The sequence below is a fragment of the Rhineura floridana genome, chromosome 7 (assembly GCF_030035675.1).
Source record: "Rhineura floridana isolate rRhiFlo1 chromosome 7, rRhiFlo1.hap2, whole genome shotgun sequence".
Classification (NCBI taxonomy): Eukaryota; Metazoa; Chordata; class Lepidosauria; order Squamata; family Rhineuridae; genus Rhineura; species Rhineura floridana.
The window spans coordinates 77,886,483-77,908,020 of NC_084486.1; the positions used below are offsets into that span (position 1 = coordinate 77,886,483).

Below are 21,538 nucleotides of genomic sequence, written 5' to 3' on the forward strand. Positions count from 1 at the left end.
ATAAAGAAAGCATAATCATATCATTTGGGCCACTGGAAAAAAATTGCTCGGTTGTACTCAGGTGGTGAGCAAATGGAAAATTGATTGATTGATTGATTTGATTGTTTTCTACACAAGCATCTCCAGGCAATGAAAAATAAAAACAGGTGAAAAACAGTTTAAAACAATACAAAAAAGCAGATATATTTAAAAACAAAACAAAAAATACAAAATAGATATCCAAGGCAAAACAGATCATCCAGCTAGGAAAGTCTGTTGGAAAAGTAGGGCTACGGTGTTGGTAGCCACCCAGCGCATCACTACCATATGTAACAAATCACCTACCAACTTAAAAAAAAAAAAGCACTAATGAACTTTCTCACCAGAAATGACTAAGGATATATTAAGGGTTATTTTTTACTTATCAGATTTTCACCATCAAGAGGAAAGTGGGATTAATTACTTAAGTATGGGGTAGAACTCGAAGACAACAATGTTACATGGACCTGAAAAACAAGTGTGTGCATTAGCAGCACCAATTCCACAATAAACACCCACCTGGAAGCACCCTTAGTCACAATACACCATAATACTTAAGTGCCCCTCAGCACTGATAGAGCAAAGCAAGTTTTATTTCATCATTTTGTGTTTGCTGAATTTATTGTACTGCTTTACAGTCTGATACTTCCGTTTCACAAGGCCATACTGTTTTTCAGTGCTGCTGACCCCTTACTTTGGAGCACAGGTGGGAGACCTCTGTCCCCACCCCAGACTTCATTTTATGTGCCTATAACACCTTTTGAACTTGCTTCATTCTTCCATTCATCCCAGCTGAGTTCCTCCCTTCATGTTTGCCGCCTTATTTTTTCTGGTTTTTAGAAATGTTTTCTCCTTTCTATGTGGTTTCATAACATATGGAAAGGGCACCATTTTATCTGAAACATATATATTGATGTTTCTTTTTTTAAAAAAACTGGTTGTATTACTTTTGGAAAATGCATTTTCCCCCAGCTAATGATAATAAACTAGTTGGCTTCTGTCATCTACACCATGCACATGGGTTCCTCCCAAAGAACCCTGGTATCTGTAGTTTGTTAACAGTGCTGGGAAATGTAGTTCTGTGGGGGGTAAATTGCAGCTCCCAGGGTTCTTAGGAGGAGCCATGTACTTTAAATGGATGGTACAGATGTGACACTCTTTCTTTCTTGCACATAGAAGGGAAAGAGGAATTATTTTCTCTTGCTTTCCAGAACAGCAGCTGCAGTGGACTGTTGTACTAAAAGAAACCCCACACTCCCCTACTTATTTGAGAGTAATCCCTTTAATCCCAATGCGGCTTGCTTCTGAGTAGACCTGTGTAACAAAATCAGAATTACTTATATGTTTAAAACTGTTCTGAAATTGTATTCAGGTAAGAAAGTATTAATAGACTATTACTGGTGCAGATAATATTCTATTAATACTTTCTTACCTGAACACAATTTCAGAACAGTTTTAAACATAAATAATTCCAATTTTGTTACACAGGTCTACTCAGAAGCAAGCCCCATTGGGATTAAAGGGATTACTCTCAAATAAGTAGGTAGAGATAGAGCCAGTGTGGTATAGTGGTTAAGGTGTTGGACTACGACCTAGGAGACCAGGGTTCAAATCCCCACACAGCCACGAACCTCACTGGGTGACCTTGGACCAGTCACTGCCTCTCAGCCTCAGAGGAAGGCAATGGTAAAACCACCTCTGAATACCGCTTACCATGAAAACCCTATTCACAGGGTCGCCATAAGTCGGAATCGACTTGAAGGCATTCAATTTCCATTTCAGTAGGTGCAGATGAGGTATGACTGACAGATGAGAGGGTGTGTGAGAGTGAGAATTCCAAGGGGAGTTTTAAAGAGAAAAACAGTTGTTTGACCAAGTTAGATAGGATTAGGGATCAAGAACAGAACATCTAGTTAGAAGGGCTGTGGTTTTGGGGGAGGATTTCATTGGGACTGGTGGAGTAGGATAAGTAGGTAGTTTAGCTGTTTGATTCAAAATCCCATGTGTCAGCTTGGTCAAGAGTGCTACCAAACTAAGGTCCTGTTTGGTACCTATACTTATACAGATTTTACAGACAGATTACACCAGTTGTCACTTTTTGAGGAAAAGGTGGTGGGGCTGAAGCTTGTGCTTCAGAGGGCATATCTGACCCAGGCTGAGGTGGACTTCCTGGAGATTTCCTGATCCAGGTGTGTGGGAATCCCAGAGACACAGGAACGTCACAACCTGCATAGGGATGGCAATTCTAATTTGAAGTAACCATGAGGAAAACTAAGTAGGTTGGTCTTTATTGTGGATTAGATAGCGTGGGCGCCTCTTATAATCAATTCTACTTCTGCCACTGGCATGTACACACACACACCAACAGATTACTCCCAAAAGGATGCAGCCCTCAACAGAAAACAAGCTTGTCCAGCATTTGTAGTTCCTTACTGCAATGCATCAGGCAGCTACAAATTCAGTTAGCATAAGTCTTAATAAAGGAAGTAAGTGAACAACCTTGCACCACAAACATATCTCTCCAGTAAGCCACTCCCCACCAGCCTGACATAACCTTAACAGTTGGGTGTAGCTTTAAAATGCCTCAACTTAAAGACAAGGGCCCAGTGAATGGGCTAAAAACACCTGATGTTGCAAAGTTGCCAAAAGGAAGCAGGTGAGTATCTAATGAGCAACCTGAAGATTACAGGGACTCCCATGTAAAAGTATAATGTAACAATCTGCAATAAGACCATGCTCATCCACAACCAGCAACTGGTATTTAGAAGCATAGTACCTCTGACTATGGAAGCAGAGCAGAGCCATCATGGTTAGTAGCCATTGATAACCTTATCCTCCATGAATTTGTCTAAACCTCTTTTAAAACCATCCAAGCTGGTGGTCATCACCGCCTCTTCTGGAAGTGAATTCCATAATTTAACTTTGTGCTGTGAGAAGTATTTTCTTTTGTCTGTCCTGAATCTTCCAACGTTCAGCTTCATTGGATGTCCATAAGTTCTAGTATTATGAGATAGGGAGAAAAAAATTTCTCTAACCACTTTGTCCATGCTACCTCTTACTCACCTTTTCGCAAAACTAAAAAGCCCCAAATGCTGCAACCTTTCCTCATAGGGGAGTCGCTTCACCCATCCACCCCTGATCATTTTGGTTGTACCTGGTGTTTGGCCAAAGAGACAGATTTGGGATGCTGCTGGTCTATCAATCACCCTGTTGTCCAGCAGCATCCCTGATTGAGCAGGCCATGGTGATCTCTGGTGTGGTGTTAGAGAACCCCAGGACAGTATCCACATGGAAGATGCCATTGGGTCAGCTTGTGATTTAATGTCTTCCATGACAACCATGGGGCTAATTCAACTCATTAGGGAGGGCACACCCTTGAGGTAGTCTTTACCCCAAGTGACCTGAGAAATGGACCAAAAGCTGGGGGCAGTGCAATGAATTCCCTTGTTATCTGATGAAGTTTGGTAGCAGCAATTCCCTCTTGTAATATTGGTGGGCCCATTCAAATGGCCCTCCATCAGAGAATTATGGAACCTTGGTATTCCAGGGAGCTACAAGTTATAAAACAAGTCTGATAAAAGCTAGGGCACAAGTCTCACTCCAAAGCTAATGTAACAGCAGTTAGTACACACAATTGTGCTTACCACATGGCAGCATGGACTGTGATGGCCCATTTCGTAGTTTACACTGCACACTCTAGTAGCCAGCTGGAGTTATTTTGAACAGGCCAGAAGTTACTGACTCCAACTGTGGGGAAGGGACATCTGGAGCATTCGAGGACCTGCTATGACCAACTGGCTGCACATTTTGAGGATAAAGTAGCTTAACTCTGGAGTGAGCTTGACTCTGCAGTTGTTGCAGTTCTATATGAAGTACAGAATGCCAGAGTCAGTAATGTGTTGTAGGATTGGTTTCAGCTTAGCAGTGAACTGATGTGGACAAGTTGTTGGCAGCTATATGCCCAACCACGTGCCCTCCTGATCCCTGCTCTTGGCTGTAGAGTCCAGAGCATGGTTACTGCTTCACTGCATTGAGGGGGTGGTCCTTGCTGCCTTGAAAGCGGTGGTGGCACGGCCAGTCCTAAAGAATGGAATAACTATCAGCCAGTCACAAATATCCCCTCCTTGGGGAAGGTGGAGGAGAGGGTTGTTGCGGGACAGCTGCAAGCATTCTTGGATGACAGATTATTTAGTTCCATTCCATTCTGGGTTCAGACCTGGCCATGGCACTTCAAGATCGGATTACTGCAACACGTTCTGTGTGGGGCTTACCTTGCACTTGATCCGGAAACTACAGTTAGTGCAAAATGCTGCAACATGGCTGTGAGACCCTGTCAGCAGCATACAACACCTCTGCTCAGAGATCTGCACTGGTTGCCAGTTTGTTACCAGACTAATTCAAGAAATTACTGTCAACATACAAATCCTTAACAGCTTGGAACCTTTCCTTGAGGGATCGCCTCATCACATATATGCCCATTTGACCAATGTGATCTGGGGAACTGGCATTGCTACAGGTGCCATGTATTTATTCTGCACTTGTAAGAAATCAATCTTTTAGCGTGGCAGTACCCGCATTTTGGAACTCCTTGTCTGTTGACATTGAGCAGGCACCTTCGCTGTATTCTTTTTGGCACCTGCTAAGACAAGCCTATTCAGACATGTAGAAGATGACATGTATTTAATTTGTTTTTCGGCTATCTGCTGATTTTAATTCTACTCTGATTTTAAAAAAACCTGTTCTTAACTTTGCCTTTTATTGACAATTTGAATATTTGTTTTATTTTCTGTAGACTGCTTAGAGATTCCATTTACAATTATTATTATTTATTACATTTGTATACTGCCCCATAGCCGAAGCTCTCTGGGCAGTTTACAACAACTAAAAACATTAAAAACAAATACACAAATATACAAATTTAAAAACACATTTGTAAAAAACAATTTAAAAACACATGCTAAAATCAGGTGATATATATACATAAATTTTGTTAAATAAAATTTAATAAATAATTTTTAAAAGAAGAAGTAGGCGTTATTCAAGAACATTTGTAAAATTAAGGCCACAGTCCATCCCATTGCAGGTACAGCACGGCCTAGGAGTGGTAGGGAAGAAGGAAGATTCCTATGCTGATCCCCTCCTGCATATACAGCTGTGTCTCTGGCTGTGCCATAAGCCTTTCTTTTCTTCTTAAACTTTAAATCGAGCGGTTTGAATGCAAAGATGCCCTTTGCCTCACAGCAGGATTGTATGCGACTTAGCAGAAGAGGGATAGAGGTGAAAAATTAAGTAAAACCCAGAGATGTTCTTCCATTTGCACAAGATAAAATTATTATTAATTTATTAGTCACTTGCTATCCAAAAGTCTGCAAGTGATTTATGACATAATTAAACACCAAAATAATATATCATAAACAAAACAAAAATAAAATAAAACATTAACCACCCCATACAGCCACAGAAAGTTTGGCAGCACACTAATACACAACATCATCTCAGTCTATCAAATGGCTAGGAAAAAGGATAAGTCTTTGGCACTGAAAAGATGTCAAAGAAGATGCCAGGCAGACCTCACTGGCGAGTGAATTCTACTTGCTATATTTGCCCTCTAGATTTCATACCTTGAACTGTTTGTAGCATAGATCTTTTTCCCGTGCCCAAAGTAATCTCTAATGTAGGGATGGGGAACTTCATGCTTCTAGATGAGGTTGGACTCCAAATCCCATCATCCCCAACAATTGGGCATGCTGGCTGGGGCTGATGGGAGTTGGAATCCAACTACCATCTGGAGGGCCACAAGTTCCCCATCCTTATTCCGATGGCTGGGGTATATGCAGTTCCTCACTGAGAAACACTGGCAGCTGCTGCTTGCAAGCAGGCAGCTTTAAATCCCCAAGGCCCTCATACACAGCAAGCTTTGCAACAGAGAAATATTTACTTTACACTAGAGAGCTTCATGCACCCAGTGTACAGACATGCAGTCACACAATGCCTTTGCAACTACAGATATTTTTACACACTCTCCTCTAGCAGTTGCACAACAGTTCTCAGAACAGCACTTGTGAACAAACTCATTCTACTCACCCTTCTTTTTAACCTAATCTACCACTGTATTTTTCAATTTGGGTATTAAGAAAGAATGTATTATTTCTAAAACAGTTCATGCATCAAGTGGGAAGCAGCGTAAGAATTTTCACATCAAGATAGTTTGCAGAAATATATGAGCAAAACAACTGAACAGTGAGGCACTTTCTCTCCCTTCTCTCCATATAAAACATTGTGCTGCTAATGATTTTCCTCATAAACCACAAAACCCAAGATGGAGAATAATGTTAACAGCCTTCTTGGTACATTCATAGCAGAGCTTGGAAGATTACTTTTAAAAAGTAATAAATTATAGTTACAGTTACATGGCCCAAAAAAGTAGTAATTACTGTTACAATTGCAATTGCTCTGAAAGTAACTGATTCCTTTTTCTCAAAAATAATCACTGCAGTTACATTTCAGTTACTTTAAAAAAAAAACACCTACAAGGTGCTGGCCTTGGCTGCTGCACCTCTAAGTAGCCTAAAACAACATTAAAAATAAACACACACACACAGAAGGTAGCAGAATAATACTTTTACAAATTCTTCAAAACTCAATTTCATGGTATCCTAGAACATTTGCAGCTTCCATTTTATTCTAAACCAGGCCCAAAGTATTAGTGCTGGCAAGTCTGAGCTTAAGCTGACAATTAATGAAGGTAACTTTTTCACAATCTAACAGAACTGTATGTCCTTGTGCAAAGGTTATATTCAGAAAGAAGATGACTCTAAACTCTTATTTAAAGTTTTTAGGCAGCCAAACTCAGAACAAAGCCTATTAATTCCAACAGTGTCCTATATTAACTTGTCAGTAGTTCAGGGATAATAACTAAGATGCTAAGCAAAAAATAGCGAATTAATCTCAGCTATGGAATCCATTCCTGACCTAACTTCAGAGCTCTATACTATACACATATGAATTTGCATTGCTCAGTGTGCTCTTACAATTAATTCAAAATGTTACAAAGAATGTGGAGGCACACACAACTTTAGTTAGGATCAAACCTCTTTAAACACAAGCTAAAACAAAAGAAATATTTACTTTCAGAACATTATTTTCATTATAATTGCTTTTATATACAGCTCATCAATCAGAAAATTAGAAGAGTAGTGTATGTGATCCCTGCAGCACTTCACAGTAATATGTTCCCCTCTTACTACAGGCAGCTAGAAGTCAGCATGACCATAAAACCACTTCTACATATCATCAATGATTTACAGCCTATTCTGGACACCAATACACCCCTCCCGCAGGCCCTGGGTGCTACACCTGTCCTTGCTTAGAAACAGCCCTGTAACCTTAAACAGCTACTTACCAGCAACAGGCCATAAAACAGAGATACAAATGGAGGGACCAGATCCTGTGGCAGACCCAGATGCCAGTTCTGACCTTAGTGCTATTTTATCTAGCAACACTATTGCAGGACCTAACAATGTCACCCACAACATAAACATCAATAGGACTATTGCTGGCTGGGAGATAGACACCAACCATAACTTCCCTAACCTTTTTCTGCTGCACCTCAAGAACAGCAACCTGTTGCCACAGCTATAGCTGGTTTCCAAGGGGCAAGCCTATTTGGCAGTAGCCAGCAGGTCAGCCCCAGCCCAGGGAAAAACCAAAGGAGAGTGTCACACCTTTGATTTGTTCCTTGAGGGTGTGATGAGAGTGAGGGAACCTCATGTGGATCATTGGCTGTGGATGAATTTGCTTCTAGCTGAGAGATTGGAGAGGGGCAGCGGAATGTGAATTAGCCAGACTTACCAGTAAAAGATGGAATGTTGGCTTCTCCAACAGGCTACTGCTCTTGAGGTGCAGCAGATGTTGATTACCACAATCATTACCAGCCCAGAGAAAGGTGGTTGAACTATAAGAAAACTATTACAATAGTTATTATATAGAAATAGAAAAGGACAACAAAATGGGAAGAACAAGAGCCCTATTCCAAAAGATTAGAGAAATGAAAGGGAAATTTAAACCACGAGTAGGGATGTTGAATAATCAACAGGGAAACACAGTGACTGACTGAGATGAAATAAAAGGAAGTTGGAAGCAATACACTGAAGAACTCTATAAAAGACATGACAGGATGACAGATTCATTCACGGAGGAACCATATGATGAAGAACCAGAAATTTTAGAATGTGAGGTGAAAGCTGCTCTTAAGATTCTTGGGAGAAACGAATCACCAGGAATAGATGGCAGACCAATAGAGTTGCTACAAGCTACTGAGACTGAATCTGTCCAAATTTTGAGAAAAATTTGTCAAGAAATATGGAAAACTAAACAATGGCTCACAGACTGGAAGCGTTCAATATATATCCCAATTCTAAAGAAAGGGGATCCCAGAGAATGCAGTAATTACCGAACTATTGCCTTAATACCCCATGCAAGTAAAGTAATGCTCAAGATTCTACAACAAAGGCTCTTACCATATATGGAGCGAGAAATGCCAGACGTCCAAGCTGGATTTAGAAAGGGAAGAGGCACCAGAGATCATATCGCAAACATACGCTGGATAATGGAACGGAGCAAAGAATTTCAGAAGAAAATCACCCTGTGCTTTATAGACTGCAGCAAAGCCTTTGACTGTGTAGATCATGAAAAACTATGGAATGTTTTAAAAGAAATGGGGGTGCCACAGCATCTGATTGTCCTGATGTGCAACTTATACTCTGGACAAGAGGCTACTGTAAGGACAGAATATGGAGAAACCGATTGGTTCCCCATCAGAAAGGCTGTGAGACAGGGGTGTACTTTATCACCCTATTTGTTTAATCTGTACGCGGAACATATCATACGGAAAGCGGGGTTGGACCAAGATGAAGGAGGTGTGAAAATTGGAGGGAGAAATATCAATAATTTAAGATATGCAGACAATACCATACTCTTAGCAGAAACCAGTAATGATTTGAAACGAATGCTGATGAAAGTTCAAGAGGAAAGCACAAAAGCAGGACTACAGCTGAACTTCAAAAACACTAAAGTAATGACAACAGAAGATTTATGTAACTTTAAAGTTGACAATGAGGACATTGAACTTGTCAAGGATTATCAGTACCTCGGCACAGTCATTAACCAAAATGGAGACAATAGTCAAGAAATCAGAAGAAGACTAGGACTAAGGAGGGCAGCTGTGAGAGAACTAGAAAAGGTCCTCAAATGCGAAGATGTATCACTGAACACCAAAGTCAGGATCATACAGACCATGGTATTCCCGATCTCTATGTATGAATGTGAAAGTTGGACAGTGAAAAAGGCGGGTAAGAGAAAAATCAACTCATCTGAAATGTGGTGTTGGAGGAGAGCTTTACGCATACCATGGCTTGCGAAAAAGACAAATAATTGGGTGTTAGAACAAATTAAACCAGAACTGTCACTAGAAGCTAAAATGATGAAACTGAGGTTATCATACTTTGGACACGTCATGAGAAAACATGATTCACTAGAAAAGACAATAATGCTGGGAAAAACAGCAGGGAGTAGAAAAAGAGGAAGGCCAAACAAGAGATGGATTGATTCCATAAAGGAAGCCACAGACCTGAACTTACAAGATCTGAACAGATCTTGGTTCATGACAGATGCTCGTGGAGGTCGCTGATTCATAGGGTCGCCATAACTCGTAATTGACTTGAAGGCATATAACAAACAATTCAAATGTGACACAGACAGAATATGTTCTTTGTACTTAGGAACTGTTTTGTCTGTTAAATCTTGAGTAATCTGAAGATCTCTAACAAGAGCACTGTCTGGGCTATAGCTCAGTGGTCAAGCACATGTTTTGCATATGAAAGGTCCTAGGTTCAATACTTAACATCTCCAGGTAGGATTAAGAAAGACCCCTGCCTAAGATCCTGGAAATACGTTGATAGTCAATGTGGTATGATAGCTGACTAATAGCCTGACTTATTATAAGGCAGCATCCCCTGAAGATCTGGATCTGTGTTACTACCTACAGGCCCATGCTGCCAGCTTAAACCTTGAAAAGTTTCATTGATGAGTACATCTGTTCATGCTCTGCCTATGACAGTTACTATTTAGTGATAGCCTAGCTATGTGAAGTAACCTTATGCCTATCTAATAGTAAACTAATAAGCTATATGAACAAAATTTAATAATTTCATGTTAAATATTTCAGATCAGAAAACACTTTAAATTAATGTTAGATAAAAGTAATCCTGTTTAAACTGAACTGTGTTTCCAAAAACTTGAAATTAGTACATCATCTGTTATTTTTGTCCATTTAACATAATTATTAAAGCATTCACCACAGGTCTCTGAAGAGGGATGGATATAAAGGAGAACAAAAGGAAACATGCAGTCTTTCAGGAGTTATTGTTTCTCATGTTACATGAACATAAAAAAATCCAGAAAAAGTCATTTCAAGGCCTACAATCTAAGAATGTTTTGCCAGGGAGATTTTATGCCACCATGTTATAAAAACAGAGAGAAAAAAAACCCCTGTCTCTGTCATTTGGGCTAGAAGGGCAGGATATAAATCAAATAATAAATAAATAAATAAGTAAAATTTCTGTAATTCAAGAGTTTGCTGCCAAGGACAAATTATGGTTTGGGGTATGATGCTACCTTTCATTCCTCTACAACAAGACTGATAAATGCCCAGTTATTCTACACGCACACAAAATCTTTCCTTCTTAAAGGGAGCAAGACAGCTTATACAGCATCATTACATCCTTGTAGAACAAAACAAAAAATGTTCAAAAAATGTGCAGAAAACCAACACAGAAGCATCAATACTTTTCAAGAAGGGAAAGAAATGATTAGAGAAGAAAGTGAAAATTAAAGCAAAAGAAGCCAGCTCTCTCAAGATCAAGCCAACTAAATCTAAAACTGACCTGCTATGGCTACAGTTCTCTCACTTTGTTAAGTGGTCAGCTTCGCTTCTGATGCAAGATCAAACAAAGCTCTTTGTAATTACAGTTTCTCAAAGAGATCTAACCCTTCAAATTAGTACCATAAAGGGTACTGTTCCTCTCGTTCCGTTTCCAGCCCCCCCATCTCTACTGCAGCCAAATAAATACTGACATACATTTGACGATCTATGCAACACACTAAAAAGGGTGAGATAGATATGAAAATTACTTCCTGGAGTTTGCAACAGCAGCCCTCTTTACTCCTGCAATGCAACCACAACTAAAGACCACATATATTTTTAAAAATATATATAAAGTGAGCAAGCGGGGGGGGGGGAGAGGTGGTGGTAGAGTGAGGGAGTGAGCAGGGGGGTGAGAGTGGGGGCGAGAGAGTAGGGCAAGAGAGTGGGGGTAGGGACGTTACCGTAACTCTCACACACACAGAGCTCCTCACCTCCATTCTGCTGCTGCCTCCTCCATCCTTGCCCTCAGGCGTTCTCCCTCCGCTCCTTTCTTCTCCACCACCATCCATTCGTGAAGCATTTTTTTTCTCTTTCTCTCCACTTCCTCCCTCGTGCCTCTAACACAGAGCACGAGGGAAGAGCAGCTCTGCGCAGAAGCCCAGTATAAGGCACATGTCTTTCGTCCACCAATCACAGCAGAAGACTTCCCCTGTTCCCCCCATAACATCCAAATGTAACACGTATAATTACAGCTAAAAATAATAAAATTACCACTCGTTCTGTTACAAGCAAAATGTAACGAAGTTACCCACTCGTTACGCAAAAAAGAAGTGAATTACAAGTAACTCGTTATTTCTAACGAGTTACTTCCAAGCTCTGATTCATAGTGATGAATTTTAGTAGTATAGAGAAAGGGGCATAATCCATGTTTCTGCTGCTGTACTAGACTTGCTGAAATAAATGAGTATTCAAGAGAAATCATGTTTTGGAATTACATATGTAAATATATGTACCCAACATCACCTGGTGCACAGCAGACTTACAACACATTGGCCCAGTTCACACATCACATTAAACGATAACTTGAAAACAAACTATGATTTAATGTGAATGAGTAGATTGCTGTTGCACGCTGCTCAAAAGTTCCCGTGGTGCTCCTCCTACACTCCTGCCAGAGTCTGGCTTGTCATTATATCTGGACTTGAGCTCATGGTTTCTTTCTTCCAAACATACCACAACCAGTAACCAAGGGTTTGCCTGAAGGAAACAAACTATGAGCCTTGGTTTGGCCAATAAACTAGGCTTGGGCTTGTTTTGTTTGCTGCTGCTGCTGCTGCTGCTGCTGCTGCAGCAGCAGCAGCAGCAGCAGCAGCAGCAGCAGCAGCAGCAGCAGCAGCAGCAGCAGCAGCAGCAGCAGCAGCAGCAGCAGCAGCAGCAGCAGCAGCAGCAGCAGCAGCAGCAGCAGCAGCAGCAGCAGCAGCAGCAGCAGCAGCAGCAGCAGCAGCAGCAGCAGCAGCAGCAGCAGCAGCAGCAGCAGCAGCAGCAGGAGGAAAGGACCGTAAAGGGAACCTTTGAGCAGCATGCACCAGCACATTGCTTGCTCACAATAAACCTAATTTGTTTTAAACAGTGGCTTAATGCAACGTGCTAACCAGTCCAGTGGCTGTAATACATCCACTACAGTCCAAGGCCCAATGTGCCACTCAGTTTGTAAGACAGCTATTTAGATTCTTTGAGCAGATCAGCCAGCCCAGGCCTTGCTAATAATACATTATTGAAATATTAAGCAACATCAAGTTCTTGGCACAACCAAGGCAATGTAAATAATAAATCTGCTTAAACCAGTTTCTTTATTTAAACAAAATATGTTGATCCTAGGGTTGGAAAAATGACCTTTAGAAATACAGCCTCATAAAAACCCAAAGTTAACCCCTACAGAGGCATAGAATGTAATGTTTGGAGGAGGAGCAAGCAATCCTGGATTCACTTTACATATATTTAAATTCACTTGGAGTGTCACTACATGTGTCTTGTATTTTAGATCTTAAAAATACTTCTGAGATTTAGATGTGAGGGTCGTGCCTGTGTCTTTATTTTTATTCCTGTACAGTACTTAGATAATATTGCCACTCTAGAATAATAATTATAGTATACTTGGGACCTAATTCATATGGCCATTTTTTATTTTTACATATGCAAGAGTCACCACCAGATGATTATGTAATACTTTCAATTATATATTAAACAGTGACTATATTACATAGGGGTACATTTAAAAGACATCCGCACTACATAAAGTTACAAGGATGCTATCTAGTAATGACTTTTCCATGTCAACATTAGCCATTTAAAATCAAGTCTATCACTGAAAATAACCAACCCTGTTTTCAGGTTTGCATGTTTAGTTAGAAGGAATAAAAGAAACTTGTCTTGAAATAAAAATAATCTACTAATCTGAAAAATTAATGTAAATTACTTGCAGTTTGATCAGCTGTGCTTCTATCTTCCATTGTGTTTCTTGACTTGGTTTTGAGGTGCCAAGACCTTTGGGATTAGTTGAATGTGTCACTGATTTTAAATAGGTATATTCATAATTTGCTATTTCCCTAAGATTTATTTTACAATTAGCTTTATATTCTGGCTTTCTTTCCATGATGGAGCTCAATATATTGGGTCCCCAGGTGGTCCCCCATCTCAGCACTATCCAGACCCAGACCAGTTAGCTTCAGCAAGAGTGTTGCATCATATGCCTTCAGACCACACCCTGGGAGGAATGATGTTAAGCTAAAACCCAGAATGGCAGAAGAAACAATTGGGCAGGTCTAAGCTTGGGCAAAGTTGTACCTTTAGGCCTTGGTCAAGTCATGCGATTGTATCTAGAACCTAGATAGAATTTGCATGCATCCTGCTCGAGTCACTTGCTTCCTCACCATCCTCCCTTCACTAGAAAAAAATGCCCTAGGAAAAAAAACGTTTCCAATTAATGTAGGAGGAGATAGATCAGGCAGAATGTGTAATCAGCCCAAGGTCACCTAATGAGCTTCATCGCAGAGTTGGGATTTGGACCCAGGTCTTCCAGCTCTGAGTTCTACCTTGTAACCACATACCACACTGCTGAAAGCTGGTACCAAGCCCCAAGCCAGACATGATCGTTCTGTGTATTTAAACACAGACTGCCTCAATCACTGGAAAGGGGTGTGTGTGTGTGTGTGTGTGTGTGTGTGCATGCGTGCGTGCGTGCGTGCGTGAGAGAGAGGGGGGGAGAGAGGGGAGGGAGAGACAGAGAGAGAGAGAGAGAGAGAGAGATCTGGTTTTCACAGCAGCAAAAGGAATTAGAAGAGAAGACCGCGGGGAAATATGATAGCACTGTTCAAGTACTTGAAAGGTTGTCACACAGAGGAGGGCCAGGATCTCTTCTTGGTCATCCCACAGTGCAAGACACGGAATAATGGGCTCAAGTTACAGAAAACCAGATTTCAACTGAACATCAGGAAAAACTTCCTAACTGTTAGAGCATTACTACAATAGAAACAATTACCTAGGGAGGTGGTGGGCTCTCCAACACTGGAGGCCTTCAAAAGACAGCTGGACAGCCACCTGTCAGGTATGCTTTAAGTTAGATTCCTGCAATGAGCAGGGGGTTGGACTTGATGGCCTTACAGGCTTGGAAGAGGCCTATAGAGTTGCAACTCTACTAGATTCTACGTGTGTAATTGGACACTGAACCCTTCCTGCACCTGCAGCTTCCTCAAACTCCTGGCAAATCCTTCCCAAGTTCTTTTTATCCTACCAAGGTTACTCTTGGGATTAGCATTCATCTGAGTAAAAAGGTGCTCAGGGAGAGAAGTTAGAGATGGGGCAAAGATTCTGTACTCCTCACTGGCACTCCTCTATTCTGCACCATGTGATTCTTCCATGTGATTCCATTCTTCTTTCCGTGTGATTGGGGCAGTTCCATGTTTAAATGCATGGAATTGCTACAGACACTTCTAGTTTGGCCCCAAGTTCAACATTTCAGAGGGATAAACTAATCTTTTCTACAGTGATATCCTGTACAAGATTTCTTCTCATCTTCCTGAGAACTCAGAAAGTACCAAAGAGCGAAGGCTGTAATATTGCAGAATTCAACCAACCAGTAAAATGTTTTGTCATAGCTGTTAGGAATCTGTACAACATATGAGCAGAAAGACAATACCTCAAATGCCTCAGCAAACAGAAAGAGAATACCCCAAAGACTTCAGCACCCAGAAACCAACAAAGCTGCAAGATTACAGATGGGCAATACAAATGGTCTGGCATTGAAAACTACCCGTGAGAACTATAAGTAATTTACATTTTTTATCCAGCACAGTGGATACCAGGCTATGTTCCCTGTGATGCCATTTGAACAGCTTTGGGCAAAATATACCAAATAACAGTATTAACACCCATACATTTAGGATCCAGGTTTGGAGAGGTCTGAGCAATATTTTAGATTTCTATGCTGTAGTGGTAGCTTGACCTCAAAGTTTGCTTTTATGCTCAGGATCAAAACATTACCATATGAGGTTGATTTTCTTCAGGGTCAGACCAGAGATGATGAACAAAACTCCCTTGGAACGTGTGTTTTGAATGTTAAAAGCTTGTATTCTTTAGCATACAAGGCACATCTTTAATTTTGCATCTTGGTTCCTGCTGTTCTCATCCAGAGTATTCTTATAATATCTATTAGGAGAGGGATGGTCAACATGGTGACCTCCAGATGTTTTGGACTACAATTTCCATCAGTCTCAGCCAGCATGGCCAATGTTCAAGGATTATGGGAGGGCACCACTCTATTGGCAGCATTTGGTTATGGAGGACAGTTCTTGGACTAGATGACCTGTATTTCCTTTCCAGCAAAGAGATCACATGGCATTAAGGCCACAGAAAAATCCAGGTTTCCAGTATAGTAGGCACAAGGCTAAACCATTAAAATCTTATTGTCAACTCTGCCCTGGAAGCCTAGCAACAGTAGTGTTCAGTTTCTAAGAAATACACAGTCCAGTTTCTGATAAGTATGGGGTGGCTCCCACAGCTGGCCTCCTATGATCAGCCTGAAAGGAATATCAGACAGTCTACAGACAGGACAGCTGTGATGTCTGCAGTTACAAAACCTTAAAGGAGGTAATTTTGGACCACTTGGAGTTAAATATATCATTATCATCATCATCTCACCCTACCTCAGGGCAATTGTACATGGTCTCTTGTCCCCCCCCCCTTCTTCTCTTACAGCAATACTGCGAGGTATGCTGGGTTAAATACTAGTAAGTGGCCCAACACCACCCAGTATGCTTTGTGGCAGAATGAGAATCTGAACCTGAAACTTCCTAGTTCTAGTCTGATATTTGAACCACTGCACCACACTGGCTGCAGTAGTGATCTTTCCAAAGCATTGATTTCAGCCACCAAGACAGCTTTGGTATGCTGGCAATGCTCAACAGTTCTCCAGAACCCCCCAGTTTAAAAGTACTCCCTAAGCTTAAAGAGTGTTGGAATAACAGAAGATTAAATAATCTTGCTGCACAACCAAAATATTCAGTCCATCTGGTTAGGCAGCAGACAAAATCCAAGTGCTTTCACACTGGCTTTTATTTGTATTAGAATCCAGTGACATGAGCCAAGATATATTTCCACAATATACATAAGGTTGCCATATTGCCCGGTTAGCCAGATTCAGTGCCCGCTTAGCCCATTAGGTGACCTGGATCCCCTGCTTCCATTTTTTAGAAAGCAAGTCTCCAGCCCTTGTGGATCCAGAGATACAAGGCAAAATGTGGAGGCAGTTTTCTGCCCATTTTGTGATAAATCAATCTACTCCCACCTTCCATTCTTCTTTGCCAATGAGGGACACCACAGCTGTCCTGGGAAAATCAAGAATTTTAGTTTGCCTGCCTACAGAAACCGCACATGCTCAACACATGCAGCTCTGCCCCTTATCCATAGACTTTCTGGGTCAGTCAGCAAGGAGAAGCAGCCTTCACCTCAATCGCCTCTGTGTCTGAGGGTATGTGTCTTAAATGGTGAATGCAATGGGAGTGTCTGCCTACCATGATGGAGGATGGAATAAAGGGATTTGAATCTACCAAATGCTTCCCCCCCCCGAGATATAAAAGCAAACCTGTCTATAGTAAAGGCTGAGGTATTAGCATTTGCTTTTTTCAGCCTTGCCCCCACCCTGTTAAATGGTGATTTCTCTCAAGTAAAGTTGCACTGGAATCCTGCCTTACTCACCCTGTTGCCCAGGACAGCCTCTGTTCAGCAATTTAGAAAAAGGCTAAAAAGTATTTTTTAATACATATCCTTCTTCAAAATGACTGGCAGGCATTTCTCCACCAAAGATCACCCAACTTCATTTCCTCCCCAGGTATGGAGGTGTGTATGTATACATTGGGGTGTAATCCTTTCCCCCTTAAGACCAATAGGAATGGAACAGCTGCCCTATCTAATGCGAGCACAGCTTGCCAAGTCTCTAGAATTCACTAAATAAATAAAAAAAGGGGGGGGGAAGGCTGGCACTCAAATCTTCATCAAGTTCCAGCCTGTATCAGACTGCATTTCCCTGATCTGGTTTGTGAGAATCAGTATACTAAATACACTTCTCACATGCTCAAACACTACTCTCTTTAGAAAAGATGATTGACTGAACTGATAATATTGAAATCTTGATTTCTATCTGTGTTACAAGTTGTAATGGTGTTTTTATTTCACATTTCCTAATTGTTGGTACAGACAACCTCTCAGTCACAATATTGCTTTTAATTGATGCTTTGCTAGCTTTTTGTTTTATGCTGGATTTTTATACTGCTGCTTTGACTTGTTTTATGTTTGTTTATATTTTGTTTTTATTATGTTTTTGTATTGATTGTGCATTTTCATTATTTTTAATATGTTTGTAAGCTGCCCTGAGCTCTGTTTTTAACAGTATACATCCTCTTAATAAATAAATATACTTAAGGCTGAAAATGTAAGGGTTTTTAAAAAAAGAAGATTCCTCATATCCTCTCCCAGCTTTTGATGGTAATTACTAGGCACAAAAACAAAACAACTGGATAATGCAACCATTAATATGCTTAAGTCGCATAAATAGCAAACAATTTGCATAATATACAGATTAGCCTGCCCAGATTTGTGGAACTGGAATATGGCAACCTAAATATACACTACTCCTATTCTCTTGGCCAACAGGAGGAACAATGTACATGCAGACGTAAGCAGCCCAGTTCTGTCAAAAATCATTGCTTATTGTAAGCCTCTCCTTTGCCATAGGGTTCTGGAAAAAGAGTGCAGGCAAAACAGGTATTCTGTATTGCATGAACCTGGCACTCATAATTAAGATTGTCTCTATCCCCAAGTATTTGCACTTGCTAGATATTACTAGACAATGGACAATAACCATGTGTGTTGTGTGCATATAGTAAAGATTTTGGTCTTGCCAGAGTTTAAGAGGCCTACATCCTTAACAAGTTGTCTTAGTTCCAATACATTAGGAAGAATCAGAAGGTATATTTCTAAATCTTGGAAATCAGGAATTGCCCAGCACAGTTGACATTCCACCTGACCTCACATAGCTGCTGGAGTCTCAATGCCACCTGCAATCATGTTGGCCTAATATGGAGATACTGAGGTTCAGTTACCTATCAGCACTCAACCATATATAATGAACTCAGAACATGTTGAGCATGACAGTTACACATTTGGTGCACTACATATAAAACACATCTGCAAATATACATTAGCAAACACAGTTTCAGAGGCATTCACGCTTTACTTTTTAAATGAGAACACAAGTTAATTTTTTAAAAACACCAAGATAGGAATAAACGGACAGTTCTCCCAATGGAGGGCTGTAGAAAGTGGAGTCCCTCAAGGATCGGTATTGGGACCTGTACTTTTCAACTTGTTCATTAATGACCTAGAATTAGGAGTGAGCAGTGAGGTGGCCAAGACCTCTCCAAACTGAGTGAATGGGCAGAAAAATGGCAAATGCAATTCAATATAAACAAGTGTAAAATTATGCATATTGGAGCAAAAAATCTTAATTTCACATATACGCTCATGGGGTCTGAACTGGCGGTGACCGACCAGGAGAGAGACCTCGGGGTTGTAGTGGACAGCACGATGAAAATGTCGACCCAGTGTGCGGCAGCTGTGAAAAAGGCAAATTCCATGCTAGCAATAATTAGGAAAGGTATTGAAAATAAAACAGCCGATATCATAATGCCGTTGTATAAATCTATGGTGCGGCCGCATTTGGAATACTGTGTACAGTTCTGGTCGCCTCATCTCAAAAAGGATATTATAGAGTTGGAAAAGGTTCAGAAGAGGGCAACCAGAATGATCAAGGGGATGGAGCGACTCCCTTACAAGGAAAGGTTGCAGCATTTGGGCTTTTTAGTTTAGAGAAAAGGCAGGTCAGAGGAGACATGATAGAAGTGTATAAAATTATGCATGGCATTGAGAAAGTGGATAGAGAAAAGTTCTTCTCCCTCTCTCATAATACTAGAACTCGTGGACATTCAAAGAAGCTGAATGTTGGAAGATTCAGGACAGACAAAAGGAAGTACTTCTTTACTCAGCGCATAGTTAAACTATGGAATTTGCTCCCACAAGATGCAGTAATGGCCACCAGCTTGGATGGCTTTAAAAGAAGATTAGACAAATTCATGGAGGACAGGGCTATCAATGGCTACTAGCCATGATGGCTGTGCTGTGCCACCCTAGTCAGAGGCAGCATGCTTCTGAAAACCAGTTGCTGGAAGCCTCAGGAGGGGAGAGTGTTCTTGCACTCGGGTCCTGCTTGCGGGCTTCCCCCAGGCACCTGGTTGGCCACTGTGAGAACAGGATGCTGGACTAGATGGGCCACTGGCCTGATCCAGCAGGCTCTTCTTGTGTTCTTATGTTCTAAGATACATTTGCAATGCTATCAGTTCTGAATAGTACCTGCACATTTAAATGGTCAGGCTTCTCTGCATTGTGCACAGAAGTGGTGAGTGAAAAAGGATTGGACTCTACTCCTTCTATATGTTGCAGGGAAGCCCAGCTACTTAAAATGTGCATGAATCATCCACAACTGATAGTACCACAATTCTGGGAGTTTGAGTACCAGAGGTTTTTTTTAAAAAAAAAACATGAATAAGCCCTTACAGAATTCAAAATGATTCAGTAACATTCTTATTAATTTAATTTAACAGAAATAAAAAACTAATACAGAAAAAAAGACAGAAGACAAACTGAAGGAACAGAGATTAAATCAGAATTCACGCTTGAAATAGACACATAAGTGGGTTGCTTCTGGGCAATAAAAAACAAAAACAAAAAAACACCAATCGATCACAAATAACAAGTACAGAGCTAATATTCTGGGAGGACCTTTCCACGATGACAATTCTTATGAATACATTTCAGAACAATCAGGAGAGTTCTTTTTGATACTCAGCGTCCATATGACTCAATTCATACAGACAAAAATATCCTATCAGGTAAGTAGTGCAAACCTTTAACACTTCAGCTACCTAATTCATGAAAATATTTGCAGGATCAGAACCTTGTGGACAACTGATTTCTTTTTTTATAACAAGCCAAAACAGATTTAGTCATTCAGGCTTCTAATGAACAATGAGGATGCTAACGTTTTATGCTGCTATTTTATATTACTATTTTTATTGATTATGTAATTATTTCATGACATTTTGTGATTGTGTAAGCTCCTTGATTAATCTATTGGAATGAAAGGTGGGATATAAATGACTACAATAAATCAAACCAATTAAAATTGGAATCCATTGGGTTATTTACATGGTAGTTAGCACTTCTGAAATCAGCAAGACTTCTGACTAAACTTGCAGAAGATAATGCTACTTATAGGTTTTCATATGTCCCTGTGGTACTAGCAACAATAAGGAAGTAACTTTATTTGGATAACAATATCACTATGCTCTATGTAGCCACTCCACAGTAGGTACTTAAGGAAATGCCAGCAGTCTTGCCAATTTCCTTTCTTTGAACTGAACCCAAATTGAAACTACTACATTGTATACTGACAGCCTAAACACAGCAAAAGAGGCAATGGATTTCTCTGACTGGGTGTAGATTTTGCTAAGAGTTTCATGGCTTACTGGGGAAATATGACACTTAAAACAGTGCTATACCAAATTTTCATCTTTTTTTATTTCAGACACAAACACAGCCCTTTAGGAGGGGGCAAACACAGTTTGCAAGAAAACCCCCCCCCACCTTCCAGTGTGTCATGCCAGTTGTTCACAGCCACTGTTCCTACTGTTTCCCTGCCATTTAAAAAACAAACAAATCTTGAAAGGGCTTCATCAGTATGCATTTCTAGCTAACCAGGCACACGTAGTGAGCAGAATGATGTCACAGCACCACATACCCAGATTTGAATACATAATAACACCAGTAAAGGCAAAGGAAGCCCTTCAACTGCCCTTATTCTGAAGGAGCAGAAGGAAAGAGAGAATGCAGGCCTAAAGCCCAGACAACTCGGCTGATGGTCTCCAGTTTTGCTCCACTAGGCAAATTGCCTGCCTGCCGGTGATGCACAACTAATATTGCCCCCAG

The 21,538-nt window shown here is 40.7% G+C and overlaps 1 protein-coding gene across 5 annotated transcripts in view; it reads right to left on the reverse strand.

The window, feature by feature from the left end:
- The window catches only part of MXI1 (MAX interactor 1, dimerization protein), a 165,567-nt gene that overhangs the window by 102,548 nt on the left and 41,481 nt on the right, over positions 1-21,538 (reverse strand). The gene's annotated exons all lie outside the window — the stretch shown is intronic.